The following is a 19,616-nucleotide window of genomic DNA, read 5'->3' as shown; positions in this document are numbered from 1 at the left end:
GAGGGCCGAAAAGCATATGGATGAACTCAAAATGACCTTGATTAGTACTGAAAGTTGTTATCTGTCTTGACTCTTCCTCTAATGGAATTTGCCGGTATCCACCATGTGAGTCAAGACTGCTGAAAACAGAATTTCCTTTGCCCAAAGACTGCAGTATGTTATGAAGGAAGGGCAGAGGGTAGTGGTCGGGGACTGCCACTTCATTAACGCTGTGGAAGTCAGTAGCAGGACGAAATCCACCATCTTTCATTGAAACATGGAAAAAGAGAATTCCATTGGGAGGTGAGTGCATGCATGATATCTCCTTAATCCAAAATATTTGATACTACCTCCTCTACGGCTTGTTTTTAACTTTGAGGGAGGCAATAATAAGGCACATATAATGGATGAGTCCCTGGCTTTTTTTTTTTTTATGCGAGGAAGAAAGAACCAAAGGTTAGGAGCCCGCAAAACAGTTCATTGAAAGAAAAAAACAAAACACAAAAGATTGCCAAATTCAAGATCCGTTCATTTCGAGATGGTGGACACACTGCGTTTGAAAGACCAGAGATCATAGGTAGTAGGAAATACAGACAGAGGGAGACAGTTCCAGAGTTGACCTGTTGCGTAAATGAATGACTGGGAGTAAAGGTTAACTCTTGCATTAGAGACTTGAACAGAAAATGGATGAGAGTTTATTGCTAGATGGGTGCTACGCGCCCGTCGTAGAGGTGGAGGGATGCAAGCAGACAGTTCAGAGGAGCAATGACCATGGAAGTAGCGATAGAAAAGAGATAAAGAGACAACAGTGCGGCGAAGAGACAAAGGCTGAAGGGAGATAGTAAGATAAGGAGAGTCGATGAGACGAGAAGCCTGTATTAAAACTGTCATACCCACTGACTCAACTGGAATGATAAAACGCCTGAGAACATGTTTAGAAGATCCAACAATATTTCTCTTTCGTGATGATTAGTAGTTTTAATATCGTGGACTATTAACCCTTTCTTGTCAAGGGTCTGCTGTGCGGTATACTGAACAGGAGCAATGGGGAAGTTACTCTGCACCACTTGGATTTTAGTATGATAAGCTAAGAAACTAAATATCAGCCATCGTTCAGAGTAATATGGCCACCAGTCCTATTAAGAACAGAACATCAGTCAGACCATCGATCATAACCATGCATAAATTGGACTCTAGTGTCAAGCCTTTCACTCAAGCACACCACATCTGTACCCTCAAACACATCTGACAACCGGACTAGGACCCTTGGAAGGTTTTGGCTATAGAGTCATTGGCTACCTGACAGTACAACCAAAACCAAGATCTAGTCCGAGATTCTTGCATTTGAGATGTCACTGAGTCTACAAGGAGTGTCCCATGCCATGAGGGGCTCCTTATTTAATCCTCATAACTCCGCAGACAGTCCCCAAACCGTCCATCAGAATAGCTGTCAGAATGACGCCCGAATGAAGTAATGGTCTGGATGGAGACAAAGCGTTATGACACACTTGATTACTTGTAACAGAATTCTTATGAAGGTGAACATCATTATAATGTTGCTCCATAGTTTATAGACCAAGTAGGTCATCTGCTGGCAAAGGAAACATCTTTGTAACGTTCGAAGTGTAAGAGTAACCATTCAAACCGTATCGAGGAGATCCCCAGTATCTCTGGACACTGGGTGTCAGGTGAGTGTATGAACTAATGTGTGTGAGGCAAACGATTTATTAGTCCATTTAATGAAGACTGGCAAATGAGATTAGTGCACACAGCAGTGTCCATAGTGAGTGATAACTTACATCTGCTCACCTGCGAAGGAGAGGACAAAATATACACCTTTTGTAGTGCTGCTATGAGTGAAGTGGCGGTGGACTTTTTCGAAGAAGATTTTAACCTTAATCATTTGACTGACGGCACTGACCTTCCCCCGACTGATGTGATCTGCAATTAACATACTCGGTCTGTTGTTGGAGAACAAGGGAGCACAGATCTGCATTATGAGATGACTGATGGACCTTCCACCACTTAGTACCACCACGACGTAGTGAAGTGCGACTCGAGTTGTCTTGAACTGAATGGTTTTGGTTGTGCTGAGAGGCCGAATGGTAGAAGGACAGAGATAAATCCCGCTGAAGATGAGCAGTAAGCGACACATAGGTAGGGATAGCGTTATCTGGGTCTTTACTAAAAAAACATTTATCTATTTTATGACCCTACTTCTTGCATTCCGCACTAACTGTTTTTTTCTTAGGCTTCATACCTGCAGCAGCTAGAAAGGAAGTATTTCCGCTGGAAGTAGTTTGTTGTGCAGTGGCACATGGGTATTAATAATAGCCTTCTAACTTAATTCTCTATGCTAGATCAACCAAAACGTCTGTGGGTTTATACTCAGACCTACCGACTTTCTCTCTGTGTTCGTCATGAAGACGCAAATTAAATTGCATTTACTCAATTAGGCTTATGACATCTTTCTTAGTCATGGCTGTGTTGTCATCATTATACCAGCCAGAATTTTCTAGGCAATCTAAAGCATTGGCACCTGTATCCCAAAATTATGCCTGAGCTCTGAGAGGAGCTCGAAATCCAATGTTTTCCTTGCTCCTGTCGTTGATAAAGAACATAAAATTAACCCAGGGAACCAGCGGTACCTTTTCTGAAGGTACTGATCAAAGTACGCTTGAACTTATCATAGTCTTTGACCTGAGATGTAGCTCTGAAGGCAGACGCCTTTAGAGCACTGCCAGCGAGACTGCCATGCTTGGCATGTGATCGGATGAAAGAAATCTTATCTTCTATATCTGTGATGCTGGTATTGTTCATAACATCTTCACAGTCTGAGAAGTAAGTTTGACTACTATAATTATCAACCTCTCGGAAAAACTCATAAATGGGATGGTTTTATGAAAAGACGTGATTTGTTGTACCTTATTTTGAAGACATACTAGATGGATGGTTAGTAACTGTAAGTGAACCAGAAGATGTTGGAAAAGTTCTTCCAGAACGATCCATACAGGAATGCAGGTTTATAATGTCAGAACAAACAGTACAAGTGTCCCAATATGTTTTTAAAGCTTCGAGAGTACCAGGCCTAGATTGTGAATTGACTTCTGTTTTATTTACAGGTGAAATTGAAGAGCTAGGAGGCCTAACAAGGAAAGCACCACACTCTGGATTTAATTCATCTTTAAGCAACCCTGGTAGTACCTCGACTGAGTGTTGTTTGTTATCAGTCTTAACTCAAATTTAAATCAGAATCAGATAAAAACGACTTTTCAGATGATTGTGAGGAAGAGGATTCAAGTCAAAATATTTCTCGGTTATGTGTTTAAATGCACTGGAAAAAATAACGCGCCATACATGGAGATCGATGCCACTGATACAATGACTATTAGGGAAAAATAATAAGAGAAAAATTACACACATGCGCAGTAGATAGTAACAAATAAATTATATTAATAAGGGCAATGCAGATACGGGATGGTAGTATAAATATCACATATACACTACTAATATTCACAAGTATTTACACCAGTTACAAGAAGCAAGGCTCTTATATACATTTTCGCTTCCATCGAAGCCGACAAGTCTGTAAGTGGTACACCTGGGGATCTTTTATTTTTCATTTTCAAGGAAAGAGTGAATAACTGCTCTTGAGGAGCTCTGAGCTATTTTGTTGTGAAATACATAGTTGCTCACCTTGAGATTTTGAGTTGCTCTAACATGTCAGCTGTTGTGTCAGCAGCTGTTGCATCAGCTGATCCATGAGATGATTATTAGGCTATTTTTAATTTCAGCGATAAGGAGGCATTTTAGTGATTTTCTAATAAAGTACAAAGTTGCTTAGCTTGAAATGTTTAGTTGATCTGGCATGCCAGTTGTTGCATCTACTGATTATTTATCAATTTTCAACTTTGGCTGTAAGGAAGCATTTTAATAAAACAATCAACATGTTCTATAGTTTCAAAGACAGAAAGTATAAAAAAAACTGGCTAAAAGAGTTTCGCCGTAGGTCTATGAAGATAGTCTTGAAGCCAACAGGTCTATAAGTGGCACACCTGAAGGATCATTTATTTTTTTCTCCTTCAAGGAAAGTTCGAACACCTGATCTTGGAGGCCTCTGAGCAATTTTCTTAAGAAATAATAAGTCGCTCAGCTTGAATTTTTAAGATGATGTACCATGTCAGCTGTTGCGTCAGCTGATGCATCAGCTGACTACTGGGCTATTTTCATTTTCGGCTGAGGTATTTTAGTAACTTTTTTATGAAATACAAAGTTGATCATCTTGAAATTTTGAGTTTAACTGACATGTCATCTGTTGCATCAGCCGACGCATCAACTGATTATTTAGCAGTGTTTTACTTTGGCGAGGGGGCATTGTAAGAAAACAATTTCGCATATTCTATAATTTTCAGAGACAGAAACTTTTAATAACTAACTGCAGTAGTTTCGTTGCAGGAATGTGAAGATACTGTAGTCTCTTTTTGTTTGTCAGGACCAACTTGCCTAACCCCGGGCTCCTTCTCTCCTCATGGAGAAACATAGACTTGGATGATGGATGGATGAATGAACGGACTAACAATGATAAACTAGACTGTCATAGAATGCAAGGTAATGGAGTGAGTCGTTATAGAAATTACAATGTTGAGGGGGAACTGCAGTAAATAAAAAAATCAACGTTGTATTTCGCAGTTAAATTTGCTTTCAGACCACGTATCTGGACTAGCAGTAAACGTGTGGAGTGCTCGGTACAAATGTAGTTTAAAACTAACGAATGTTCCTATAACTAATCAGAATATGTCGTCTTGAATCTTAAAATCTATCAAGTACTCGTCCCTCACTTTCAGTTGGAAGTGTGCACGTGAAAGGCGTGGTTTGCAGCCGCACTGCTGCCGCATAGCAAAGCGAGACAGTTGACTGGAGGTTGTTCGTGACGCATCAACACTTCGTATGGCGTTGTCCTTCCTGACTGGAGCACAGACCTTCCCAGTCCCGCCATTCTATGACGTAGTCAAGACGTGACGTCAGAGCCTGCTGCAAATTTCGGACTAAGGGACGGTAGGCTGCACTGCATGAATACTGCCAGGAAAATTCTCTTTCACTAAAGTTCTTGCTCTTTGTCACACCAGGAAACTGACGACGATGTTACCACCAATACTGACGATGAATACAGGAACAATGGTGACGTAGGTAAGATCTGGAAAACACTTCAGTCTAGCAGCACAGGAATACAGTAACAAAATAGGTATCACCCTAAACACGATATAGTTGTAGGTGAACAGGAACGGGGGATGATTCAGCTGCAAAATGTGTAATTTCCAGGAGAATGTTGCTAGTGTTTGTTACGAATCCTGCCAACTTTCCGGCAATACGTAAATGGTGATTACTGTTAAATATTAAGGGTTGCTGATTCAGTCCGTCTTGAGGGTAGAACCAAGCTGTAGTAAGGTTTTGTAAGCTGTATTCTTGGAGTTATTTACAAAGCTTGAGGAATACAGAACTAAGCCAGGACGGCGTAGTGGCACAGTCTGACCCTGTGAAGGTCTATGATAGGCTGCCCTGGTGAACAGAGCGTGGGATATAGCTGAACTGAAATGCTAAGCTTTATCAAATCTTTAACTAACTGGATTCAGCAGATTTGGTTGCCACACCATGTGAGGAAATAATGTATGGACAGATAATAAACACATTTATTTACACTATAACGACTAATGATGAATATTGATATATTTTCTAGTGAATGAATAGCGGTCAGAGAGTGGGACCACAAGATAGTGAGATTTAAATACAGATAAAGACAGATAGATGGCTATAGAAGAGTAAAACTGATGGACGGAGTGACTGATAAAGATAGAGACAAGGTTTTATATATATATATATATATATATATATATATATATATATATATATATATATATATATATATATAAGAGAGATGGTGAAGAGGATAATGTATAATGAGGGGAGGAGAGAAGGGTTAAGAAGAGGAGAGAAAGAAGGGGGAGGGGACAGGAAAGGGGACGAGGAGGAGAACTGGGAAGGCGGGAGGGGAGAAGGAAAAAAAGAAGGGCTTTGGGTTGCAGTTATTTTCTGATGAAGAGTATTTTTCTGATGTCTCAATTTTTATCTTCCTATAATTCATTTTAGTGTCTGTTATTTTCGTTTTCTATATTCAGCTTCAAATACATATATGACATATGACTAGGGTTATTTTGAGTGGTTTTATAATTTAAAGCATGTGTGTGTGTGTGTGTGTGTGTGTGTGTGTGTGTGTGTTCAGGCAAGAGAAAAAGGAAAGAGAATGCTTGTTGAAGAGAATGAATGAGAGAAAGAATAACAAAAAAGAAAGAAAAAGCCAGAGAAAGAAGGAAGATTGCAAGAGCCCACGCCATGTAAGATTTCCAGTGCGTGTTCCCTTCCCTTGCCTTCGCTTTCTCATCGCGATATAGGAGGAGGATAAATGTTTTTTTTTTTTTTTTTTGCTCAACACATCCATCAAAAGTATTTTTATATTACTCCTGATATTTTCAAGTGATATTATACATCTTAATTCTTCTTTCCGATTTTCATTTTGTTTCTCTTTCCTCTATCATGGTTATCGTTTCCATTTTTATCTTTACGCATATATCGTTATAATAAATACCTTTACCTGTCTTTGCTCCTGAATTATTGAAAGCTTCTCTGCTGTTTATGTGTACCTTTCGCACCGTTCCTTACGCTTATTAATTATATTTTATTTGTATTTTATTTCCATAGACTCTGGGCATTTCTTCCTGTACTGTATTTTATCGCATGTTTATTTTACATTTCGTTATGCTCATTTCTTCTGTGTAAATATTAAACACGGTGTCTCTGGCGTTCACTTCTGGGAATTTTCATTTCTTTGAATCACTCGTTCATCTTTTCCCTCTTTGTGCTTTGACTGTCTCACTTTTATCTTTCTTCTTGCCATCTCTTTCAGTAGATCTCATTCGTTTCCTTTTCTCTTTCCTTTCTTCTATGTGCTCTCCGCCTTATGATTAATTCATAAACTAATTATATTTCAAATCATAACTTTTTTTTTCTTGCGTTCCTTTCGTGCAAGCGCGTTTTTGTCATCTTACTTTACAGGATCTTTTCTTCCTCCTGTGTGTGTGTGTGTGTGTGTGTGTGTGTGTGTGTGTGTGTGTGTGTGTGTGTGTGTGTGTGTTCTTTTCAGGTTTCCACTTTTTATTCGGACAGTGCTTCTCTCTCTCTCTCTCTCTCTCTCTCTCTCTCTCTCTCTCTCTCTCTCCACGTTTCAGAATAACTGAGCATTTAATAAAAGTATCATGGATTAGCGATCTGCGAGATGTAGCAAAGGTAGGTGGCGGAGGACATGGAGTATTTAGCTGGAAGAAGAAGAAGAAGAAGAGGAAGATGAAAAACAAGATGCTGGTGGTGATGCTGATGATGCTGATGGCGACCATGATGACGATTGTGATGAAGACGATGATATTAATAATAATAATAATAATAATAATAATAATAATAATAATAGCATTAAAAAGAATGATAGAAATAATAACAGTATAAAAAAAATCATAATTATATAACTAGAATTCCGAAATTTCTGAAGCAACAATCAAAGAACATCACATTCCAGATGAAAATAATTTTATCACTGTAGACCTAATAATAAGGGACTTAAGGTATGACTCAAAATTATTTACGGATTTTGACCTTTGACTTTGAGATCAAGGTCAAGGTCATTCATACTATGTCCACTCATTTCCACGGAGTTTAGTCAAAATCGGCCAAATATTTTCCGACAGGTCTATTCACACATATCAGTGACGTATCAGTCCCGCGTCCGCGTAGTCCATCAGTGTCAGTGAACAAAAATATCGTTGTTTTGAGTTTGGCTGACGCCTTCTTCACACATGTCCGGCGCAGTGCTGTATTTTGACCCTCAGTGTCAGTTACGTGTCCGTGCAGTGAGGTGGAATGTCATCGGCAAAGATGTTTTTTAGTTTTTCACGGACGTCGGACGAGTTTTGTATTGTGGCTTGCCTAATGTTTGTGTGAGTTTGTGAACAAAAATGAATGACGAAAAACTAGGTTGGTTCGAAATAAGTTTGTTCTTTTTTTGTAATGAAGGAAAAGGTCTTGTTTGGATATGATAACATAAATAATTACAACAAAATATTTGTATTATTTTACCCCAAACTGCTAACTGTTCCCTTGGTGTTACAGCCTTTCTCCAGCGGGTGTCATCCTTTTTGTAATGAGCTTCTGTTTTACTGAGCAATATGTTCAAACAATTTTCAGACATTCTGTAATACTGGAAAAATTTAGTTCCATCGTCAGTTAATTCCTTGTATAGGGTAGCAAACTCTCCTTCACTTTCTCTTTTCTTCCAGGCTTCATGTACTCACTCCCTTTTCTTCACTTGATGCTCATTCTTCTCCTCTTCATCCAAAATTATGGCAATCATTGCCAGTTCCATGTCCGTAAACTTTGCCGTCTCGACGATCACTGACTTCAACCTGTACGGATATGTGTGACTAGGCATCACTGATACGTCACTAATTTCACCGACACTGAACTGACACGGCACTGATACGCCACTGATATGTGTGGATATGTAGCACTTTCAGGCATGAGGCGGCTATCTTGACTTTCCTCAATATCTCAAAATGTATTTGTTGGGTCTGAGTATCAATACCCAGGTGCACTAATACATGTTGACGATTACATACTGAAACATTTGCAAAGCAATCGATTCAGTAGTTTTTGCTACGCAGGAGAGAGAGAAAAAAAAAATAGAGGGCGCTAGTGCTAAGGGGAGAGAAATTAGCCAAAAGAAACCTGCAACCAAAATACATCCCTCTTGAAAATTTTAAGTCTATCTCGAAAGATCTTGGAATGCCAGCCTTCTAAATCCCCCCCCCCCAAAAAAAAAAAGAAATAATATCTACAATATCAATAAAAACTTCACAGAATATGGAGTGCTTAATAATACGACGACGACGACGACGACGACGATGATGATGATGATGATGATGATGATTATGAAGAAGAACAAGCAGAAGAGGGAGAAGAAAGAATGGAAAAGAACAAATAAGACAAGAAATACGAAGAGCTATAGAGGGAACGAGATTGAATAAAGGGGAAATGGATTGGCAGATAAAAAAAAGAAAAAAATATAAAAGAAAAGAACTAAATATCCTAGACACGAGAATAATTTACATGTCAATAACTTGCAGCACTGAAAACTGAAAAATTACCTGCTCAGAGAAGCATGGAATGACTGTACTAATATGTGTGGGTGGAGAGAGAGAGAGAGAGAGAGAGAGAGAGAGAGAGTATGCTTATCTCTCTCTCTCTCTCTCTCTCTCAGGTAAGATCCACCTATCCACTACCTTTCCACACACATATACTCCTCCGCAAACCCATATAGTTGATGAATTTTGTATGGTTCTTACTTTAGGGAAATTTTCACACACACACACACACACACACACACACACACACACACACACACACACACACAAAGAGAAAAATATTACCTGTTAGAAAAATCACTTCATCCTTGATATACGTGGAGAAGCACTGCTGAATGTTTAGTTGCCTACTTACCTTCAATCTATTACTGAATGGTTATTTTTTAATGTATCTATTGATGAAATCTTACCTGCATACAGTGGAGAGGAAAGAGGTGGAGGAAGGGGAGGAGAAGCAAAGAGTACATGGAGGGGCAGAGTAAGAGGAGTAGGGAAGTAGTCGTGAGGAGGAGAAGGGATAGGGAAGAGGAGAAGGGGAGGGAGAGGGAGAACAGAAACGGAAAGGGGAGAGGCTAAGGAGGAGGGGAATGGGAATGGGGTAGGATGAAGAGGACATCAAGCTGGATATAAATCTGAACCCCCTCCAAATATACTGTGCGGCATATATATATATATATATATATATATATATATATATATATATATATATATATATATATATATATATATATATATATATATATATATATATATATATATATATATATATATATATATATATATATATATATATCGAAGTACTTGTTTCTTGGCTGATCCTTAACTTTTCTACAAAGTTGGGTTTCTTCTGTTCTTACTCTAGCACACACACACACACACACACACACACACACACACACACACACACACACACACACACACTGAGAGAGAGAGAGAATAATAAAATACCCCCATTCATTCCGACGAGGGTGTAAAGAGAACAGAGGGGATGAAAGATGACAAAGAGGGGAAGAAGAGGCGGTTTACTGTAACTCTGGTAAAATATTGACTTGGCAAAATTTTCATGTGGTCGTTTGTGTTATTTAAACTGATGGCTTTTAAGTGCTTGGCGATCTTTGACAGAGAGAGAGAGAGAGAGAGAGAGAGAGAGAGAAATGTGTACTCATATGTAATTCAGTATGTATGCATGTTATATTCGCGTGTACTGCTATATAAACTTGCGTCCACAAAGAATCATCTGTACACAAGAACTGAAACAAACAATTAATAAAACGATCATTCCTCCATTTGTTCAGGCAGACAGGCAGACAGAGACCGGTGAGGTCGGTCGGCCGGTCGGTAGCAAGGTAGGTAGGCTGGTTGGCAGGCAGGAAGGTAGAGAGGCAGGCAGGCAAGTAAACATATAGGTAGGTAGATAAGTAGGCAGCTATGTAGGCAGGCAGGAGGGCAGATATGCAGGTAGGGCGTAATTAGGATGGTAGGTAACAGACATGTAATGATTCCATCGCCCGTGAAATAGAAGTCAGCACAAGCTGTCAGTCTATCAATGTAACAAATGACAAGGAAGTGTATAGCCTTGCATATCATCTGCCTTTACTGATGGAGGTCCCTTTATATAAGTTCCAGACAGCCAGTGTTAATATTCCAAAATATATCTGCATGTCGCTAGAATTACGTTCGTAAACCCTAAATACTGGTAGCTGAGGATAAAGAAGAAAGTCCTTGAACATCATCAGAATAATGTCTAAAGTGCAAAGTTATAGACAGATTCAGTGTAACATGAAGGCAAATAAAGGAAATTTTTGATCGCCGAACTCACCCTTGCAATTTTGTGAGTGAAAGTAATAATTACTGTGGAACCACAGGAGCAAACCCTGGGGGATCCACCTTCAATAAACTCTGGTCTGAGTGAAGGTCTACCACTACGCAAACTTTCGTGTGCACAATCCCTCAAATTATATCTTTCCTCCCCATGGGTCAGTTTACTCCCCCCTCCCTTCATTGGGGGGGGAGGGCATCGGCGCTCCCAACCTGCCTAAAACGTAGCCAGGGTGAACGTCTGTTAGTATGCAAAATTTCATGTTTCTAGGTTTTAAAAAATGACCGCAAATAAAGGCTTTGGCCAAGGTTCCCCCAGACCGTCCCCCTCCCCACAATCTGGGGGAGGTTACTTCTAAGGGTCTCACCCTAAAACGTGGCCGCTGTAAAGATCTACAATTGTGCAAACTTTCGTGTTCAAAAGTAAAAACTATGGCACTGTCTCCACTGAGGAAGGGCCTCCCCAGCCTGTGAGCGTGTTCACCGACGGATCCACTTTGCCTAAAACGAGGCGTGGTGAACGCCTACAAATATGCAAAATTTCGTGTTCCTACGTTCCTATGTGGTCTTCATAAACACCTGTTATCAAGCAGATTATCATGCTCTTTGAGTAAAAACTTTGGCCGTGCATCACGATTTTGGCGAAGACCACCGCAGTCCGCCCTCCCTGTGGGGGTCGATCCTCGGGGGTCGTGGTGTGCTTATAATCTGGCGTGAGTAAAGCTTCACCACTGTGCAAAAAATCGTGTTCCTGGGATAAAAAACTGGCCATGAATAACGGTTTGGGGTGGGACACACAGATAGAATGATAGAGATAAATTAATAATGTAGCTGTGGCTAAGTAGATAGGAAGATAGACAGATCGACAGATAGATAGATAAATAGGTAGATAAATGGATAGATATGCAGATAGACAGACATAGATAGAAAAGTTGATATAGACAGATAGATAGATAGATAGATAGACAGATGGAAGAATAATTTACAGATTTGTAGGTAGGAAGATGGATAGACAGAGATAAGATGAATAGAACAGGGACAGGTAGATAAGGAATTGACAGATTCCTTAGGTAGAAAGATAGACAGAATAATCCAGGTAATGTGTGGGGGTATGTACAGTAGGTGACAATTTATCAGAATATCACTGGCAATAATATACGGTTGTCAAAGTAAATCTCTCTCTCTCTCTCTCTCTCTCTCTCTCTCTCTCTCTCTCTCTCGTCAGGACCAGAAGAAAAAAATAAAAATAATCCTGATGGGTTCATTGCGGTACATTAAGGAGAGAGAGAGAGAGAGAGAGAGAGAGAGAGAGAGAGAGAGAGAGAGAGAGAGAGAGAGAGAGAGAGAGAGATGTCATAACATTACCGGTATTCGTTTTATTTACTCTGAGTAGTTGGAGTTGTGAGAGGCAGCAGGGAATTTGGCTGTTGTAGTAGCTGTGGTAATGGTCGTAGCTGTGGTAGTTGTGGTAATCGTCGTAGCTGTGGTACCGTTGTTGTGGTAATGGTCGTAGCTGTGGTAATGGTCGTAGCTGTGGTAGTTGTGGTAATGGTCGTAGCTGTTGTAGTTGTGGTAATGGTCGTAGCTGTGGTAGTTGTGGTAATGGTCATAGCTGTGGTAGTTGTGGTAATGGTCGTAGCTGTGGTAGTTGTGGTAATGGTCGTAGCTGAGGTAGCTGTGGTAATGGTCGTAGCTGTGGTAGTTGTGGTAATGGTCGTAGCTGTGGTAGTTGTGGTAATGGTCGTAGCTTTGGTAGTGGTGGTAATCGTCGTAGCTGTGGTAGTTGTGATAATGGTCGTAGCTGTGGTAGTTGTGGTAATGGTCGTAGCTGTGGTAGTTGTGGTAATGGTAGTAGCTGTTGTAGTTGTGGTAATGGTCGTAGCTGTGGTAGTTGTGGTAATGGTCGTAGCTGTGGTAGTTGTGGTAATGGTCGTAGCTGTGGTAGTTGTGGTAATGGTCGTAGCTGTGGTAGTTGTGGTAATGGTCGTAGCTGTGGTAGTTGTGGTAATGGAAGCTGCGGTAGTTGTGGTAATGGTCGTAGCTGTGGTAGTTGTGGTAATGGTCGTAGCTGTGGTAGTTGTGGTTGTAGACGGATCAGAAGAGGTTTGTTAGTTGTGATAGTGGTATTTGTGGTTTATCAATCGCATTTTTACCTAAAATAAATTGTCAGTGAGTAACGTAGTATGTCCCTCTGCGCTTTGAAGTATAAGGCAGCAAGGGAGAGTCAGAAGCAAAAGAGGTGAGATAACAGTCGAACTTTTGAACCTGTCTGCTCTGGCGACAAAAAAAAAAAAAAAACTGAAAATTTTATATAAATCATAACTAGCAAGAGAAATGGAAGTCCACTAAAGTTAGATTTTTTTTTTTTTTTTTTAATACCACCTGTTTTTGAGGAACATGATTTGGAATTATTTTACCATGACAAAAAGAAAAGAAAAGAAATAGATAGTGCCTGAGGAAATCACAGCATAAACCTATTAAACAAATGGGCTTTCAGTCAATGGACAATAGGTGGCCTAATATTTCGCCTCTGGTACTTCACACTTACCTCTTCTTAGTAATCTTTCTTAGGTGAGCGAGGCTTGGATTCTCTGCCTATATATATAACACTCTTTGTATGACGTGTCAGGAAAGAAAGTGACTGACATGACCTAGGTGTGAAGTAGGCGAAGTTGAAGAGAATGATGCGTCAAGGAGGAAACTGACGGACCCGACTTACATTTGTGTTGCAGACACAGTGGAACAGATGATGCGTCAGAGAGGGAATTGACGGACATGTCCTAAGTGTGAAGTAGACGCAGTGGAACAGTAATCCATCTTCTATTCCAGGCACTACACGGACCCTTATAGGTTTTTGGATTATCTATTTCTGAGCAATTGGATTCCAGGTAATCAGATTTCTACTCCATTTTTAAAGTCGAAGGTCATGGAACACTGCCAATGCATTAGCCTTAAGGATCTTAACAGAAGTGGTGTGCAATTGTTGTGGATGTGACGGTGAGAAACGTGGTGGTTATAAAGTTTGCAGCAGGTGTGGCAATGGTGGTGTTGTAGATGTGGTAGGAGTTGCTGTATTTGTTGGCTTTGTTCTTTTTGTTGATGCTCTTGTTGTTACTGATTTTTCAACCTCGGGCTGTGTGGTTGAGCTGACCCGTCCATCACCGGTCGCTATTTCTGCTTCTCTGAACTGTCTACTTGCATCCCTCCACCATACGACCGGCGCACAACACCCGTCTGGCAACAAATTCTCATCCCTTTTCTGTCCAACTCTCTAATGCAAGAGTTAACCATCACTCCAAGTCTTTCATATAAGCAACAGGTCAACTCTGGAACTGTCTTCCTCTGTCAGTATTTCCTACTGCCTATGATCTCCAGTCCTTCAAACGAAGTGTGTCCAGGCATCTCGAAATGTACGGATCTTGAATTTAGCTCAGTTATCTTTTGTTTTTGTTTTGAGAGAGCAATTTGCGGGCTTCTGGCCTTTGGTTCCTCATCCTTTGCATAAAAAAAAAAAAATGCTTCAATAGTGTTGTCCTGCAGGTAACGTTCACTACATGTTACGTGTAAGGATCCGGTGCCCCAATTAGTTAAACAGCACTTTGCCTGGGTCGACCGAAGGTCCTTCCCACGGCGAGGTGTAGTGAAATAGGAGATTTGACTCAGGTGGACGCCCCAGCTGTTCCACCCAGGGTGCACAGAGCCACCACGTGTAGGCTCCCCGTGGTAGTTGTGGTTAAAGATTGTGGTAGTAGCTAAGAATATTTCCATTATCGTGGGTGTGAGTGCTAAGTAATTGGTTTGTGGTAGTGTGTCCTTATTTCTCTGTGTGTCTGTCGACTGTCTAATATAAACATATGAGCATCTGCCATTTATACCCTAACAAGCATCTTTCTTTTCTTACTCCCCCTTCCCCCCCCCTCTCTCTCTCTCTCTCTCTCTCTCTCTCTCACTTTTCAGTCTTGTTCCCCACGCACTTTATCTCACTTTCTCAAATATGTCTTACACACACACACACACACACACACACACACACACACACACACACACACTCTCTCTCTCTCTCTCTCTCTCTCTCTCTGTTTCTCCCTCACGTTTCAGCCTTGTTCCACTTTTCGTGTCTGCGTTGGTTCGGCAATATTGGTAAAGTAAACAGCTTTACTGTCACTACCCGCCAGGGTAGTGAAATGGCGGGGGACAGGGCGACTTGGAGGCGGTTTGTTTGTGGCCACCCCAAACGGGATTGAGGCGTCTGGCAATAGATAGATAGATAGATAGAACACCTTTATGGTCGGCACAACTATACAATTTTTTTCCATCAATCGCCCGACGATTTTATTAAGCTTATAGTGAGTCAATGGAGTCTGAGATATTTAATAAGTGATGATATTAATAACACATTTGTTTTAACCTGACAAAGATTTATTACCCTCCTTTCACACTTTCCTATAAAATATCCACACTAGTTTTTCTATACAGCGTAGTGTTCCTTTTGACGTTTTCCTGCCGGCTTCGGCTGGAGTGTTTGGAGGGAGGGGGGAGAGCCTTCTTCCTTGCTATCCTTATCTCATTCTAGTAGTTCAGTTACTGTCCTAGGAGCTGCCTAGCATGGACCAACAAGCCTACCGCAGTTATCATCTGTTCTTATGTTCTTATTTTCTTTTCAGTTCAGTCGATTGCGAGGCGTACTTACAATACAGGGTTGGTTTGACTAGTAACCAAGGAGGCTTTTCCATACCTCGTAACTATGAGTCATTGAACTTCGTGTAATCGTGACTTTTTATTTAAATTTAGGGGGTGGTCCTTTTTTCAGGTAAAAACAAACTAATTATAGTCGAGCAGCAAGAGCTGTACTGATAAGAAACGAAACAAATGTGACGAGTGGTAAGAGAGCTGAAGGTGGTGGTGGATGAGGGTAGAGCGTGATGGACAGGGTTGTAATAAGGTATGTGTGTTTTATACGGTGGAATAGGTGGTGGGGGTAGTGCGGTGGTGAGGTGGGGGTAGTGTGGTGGTGAGGTGGTGGTAGTGGTGCTGTGAGTAGTGGGAGACAGACAGGGTTATAATAACGTACATGCGTGTTATTGACAGGAATTGGTGTTGATGGTGGTGGTCATTAGGGTAGAGGGTGATAGACAGGGATATAATACGGTAATGCGTGTCACTGGGGGGTAATAGGTGGTGGTGGTGCTATGGTGGTGGTGGTGGTAATGGGAGCAAAGGGTGATATACAGGGATATAATAAGGTAATGCGTGTCACTGGGGGGTAATAGGTGGTGGTGGTGATGTGGCGGTGTCCCCTGATATGGTGATATTGGTGGTGGTGATGGTGATGATGTGGTGGTGGTGGCATTGTGGGTAGTGGATGATGGTGATGAAGACTTGATCAATCTTCGTCAGTTGCACATTAATACTCTTTCTTTGTGTTTAATTATTACAAGGACTTTAGTATTTTATGGGTTAGTTTCTACATATGAAACTGTACAATCTTCTGAGGTACCATATCAAGCGTTTTTGTATTTTTAGGAAGTAGTAAGATTATTCATCTCTTAAATATACTGACATGAGAGCAGCCGTTGTTGAGGCCCCAGGAAACTTTCCAGCTGATGGCTTTTTGTATAAACACACCAGGTTGTGTACTCAGAGTCCTCACTTTGTTCTGCCCTGAACATGTAAATACACAGAAGTGTGAGGGATATTTCGTTTTTCTTTTTTATTTGTGGATATCAATATATCTATGAATCACATGTACAATATGTGAGTTAACTGCATACCATACACACACACACACACACACACACACACACACATATATATATCTATATATATATATATATATATATATATATATATATATATATATATATATATATATATATGGGGGAGGCTGTGGCTCAGTCGGTAGAGAGGTGGCCTGCATTCCTACCGGACCAGGTTCAAATCCCAGCTGGGGCAGGGAACAGTTTAAGGATTTGAATTCCTTAAAATCAGACTTTACTGATCTACCAGAAGAACCGCCGACATATCGTAAAAATACCCCCGCTAATACCAGTACATTAGTCCTGTACGAGACAGTCCTATGGTCCTTTCACCGCAAGAAGTCCGTTCAGGGTGGGGCCCACCTGGTGAATCACCTCTAGCGATGTTGCCAAATGATCCGTAGTACATGCCTCTCTCTCTATTATTTCCCATCTATGTGCTATTTGAAATTGTTTTTTATATTCTGTATATAATAAAGGAAGCTATATAGTACATTGAGTATCACTTTTTAGAATTATAACAACGATTTGAATGAATTCTACGACACGTGGCAGTGCTTTTTTCCCATGTTGCCACGCCGAGGTCGGCGAGGGACCCAGGGTCAGGGGAAACCTCTTAAAAATAAAACGCGCCTAGACTTTTACCTCATAGGAGGTGTGGAAAAAGAGTTGAAAATAAATAATAAATATATACAATATAAATATATATATATATATATATATATATATATATATATATATATATAGAGAGAGAGAGAGAGAGAGAGAGAGAGAGGGAGAGAGAAACAGGTGAGATGGGGTAGGTAATGAGACAGAGTGATAATCCGATAATTGGTGGTCAAATTGGCAACGTCGCACACGGGGGAATTCCAACTTCTGCCACACTCTGAACGGACTTCTTGCTGCGAAAGGACCATAGCATGTATTCAAAATGGACGGTGGGTGTGAGCGCCGAAGTGGTGACATGTAGAGGTGTATGGTATGTAGGAGGGCTACTGGGCCTTCAGAGCAGGCTGTGAAGCCTATGTCCAGAGTCGGGCTTGTATATATATATATATATATATATATATATATATATATATATATATATATATATATATATATATATATATATATATATATATATATATATATATATATATATATATATATAGTATATCTATCTATCAATCAACCTATCTATATATGTATGTATGTGTGTGTGTGTGTGTGTGTGTGTGTGTGTGTGTGTGTGTGTGTGTGCCATATATTCTATTCAAAGAAGAAGGAACCAAAGGCCAGGAGCCTGCAAGTTGTTCCCTCCAATTAAAAACAAAAACAAGACAACAGAAAGTCATATTAAAAATCAGTTCATTTTGGGGTGCCTGAACACATTGCGCTTGACAGATCATAGGCAGCAGGAAATACAGACAGAGGGAGACAGTTCCAGAATTTACCTGTTGCATACATGGAGGATTGGGAGCAACGGTTAACTCTTGCAATACATAATTGGACAGAGAATGAAGGAGAGTTTGTTGCTAGACGGGTATACTGTCCCGCCACAGAGGTGGAGGGATGCAAGCAGACCGTTCAGAGGAACAGTGACCATTGAGGCAGCGATAGAAAATAGATAAAGATGCAACAGTGCGATGAAGAATCAGAGGATGAAGGGAACCAGTAAGAGGAGAGTTAATTAGATAACTGGCCTTTGACTCCACGTCGTTGAGATGAGCTGTATGTGGGGAGCCTCCCCACATATGAAAGTTGAACTCTGCACAGGGACAAATAAAACCTGTAATCGAAGTCATCAAGTGTGTAGGGGGAAAGAAGTCAGTCGGCTTAGCACATCTAATCTCTTGAAAGCAGTTTTTACCAGAGAGGTAATATGAACTTTCCAAAATAAATCCCAAGAGAATGAAACCCCAAGTATGTTATAAGCGATGCAGGACTGAGCTGGATATTATTAAAAATTATAGGATACTCCTGCGGAAGATTTTGTTGAGTTGAAAGATGTAAGAACTGAGTTTTTGATGCATTAAACAAAAAGATTACTTTTACCCCAATGAGAGATATGAGCCAAGTTAGACATTAGGTGTGCCATAGCCTCAACCCATGTGTTTTGACGTAACTGTTGACATGGATGCTGCTGGAAACAAATGGAAAGGTGAAGCATGGAGTCATCAGTGTATGAGTGGATAGGACTAGTTGTACAGCTTAGAAGGTCATTGATGAATAAAAGGAAGACAGTGGGTGACAGGAGAGGACCTTGAGGAACAGAACTGTTAATAGCGCTAGAAGAACGGCGACCGTCTGCAACAGCAGCTATAGAACGACCAGAAAGGAAGCTAGAGATGAAGGCACAGACAAAAGAACAGAAACCGTAGGACAGTTTAGAAACTATAGATTTATGTCAGACTCAATCGAAATCCTTTGAGATGTCAAATACAATAGCAAATCTTTCGACAAAGTCCAGAATGGAGGATGACCAGGAGGCTGAAAGTTAGGTGCAAAGATCTCCTGTGGAGCATCCCTGGTGGATCCCTTACTGATGATCAGAAAGAAGGTTGTGATAGGAAAGGGGCTTTATTATTATTGTTATTATTATTATTATTATTATTATTATTATTATTATTATTATTATTATTATTGCGAATAAACTCAAAAACTTTTGAAATACAGGATATTAAAGGAATTGCACGATAGTTAGAGGGATGGGAATGGCCGCCCTTCTTTGGGAAAGGTTGAATGAGAGCAAACTTCCAGTAAGAAGGAAAGGTACAAGTTGATAGACAAAAGTGAAAGAGTTTACCTAGGCAGGGTGTAAGCACAGAAGCACAGTTCT

The sequence above is a fragment of the Coenobita brevimanus genome, chromosome 78, assembly GCF_032717465.1.
Source record: "Coenobita brevimanus isolate Jiangsu-jjx chromosome 78, ASM3271746v2, whole genome shotgun sequence".
In the NCBI taxonomy this organism is placed as follows: Eukaryota; Metazoa; Arthropoda; class Malacostraca; order Decapoda; family Coenobitidae; genus Coenobita; species Coenobita brevimanus.
This window is presented reverse-complemented; position numbering follows the sequence as displayed.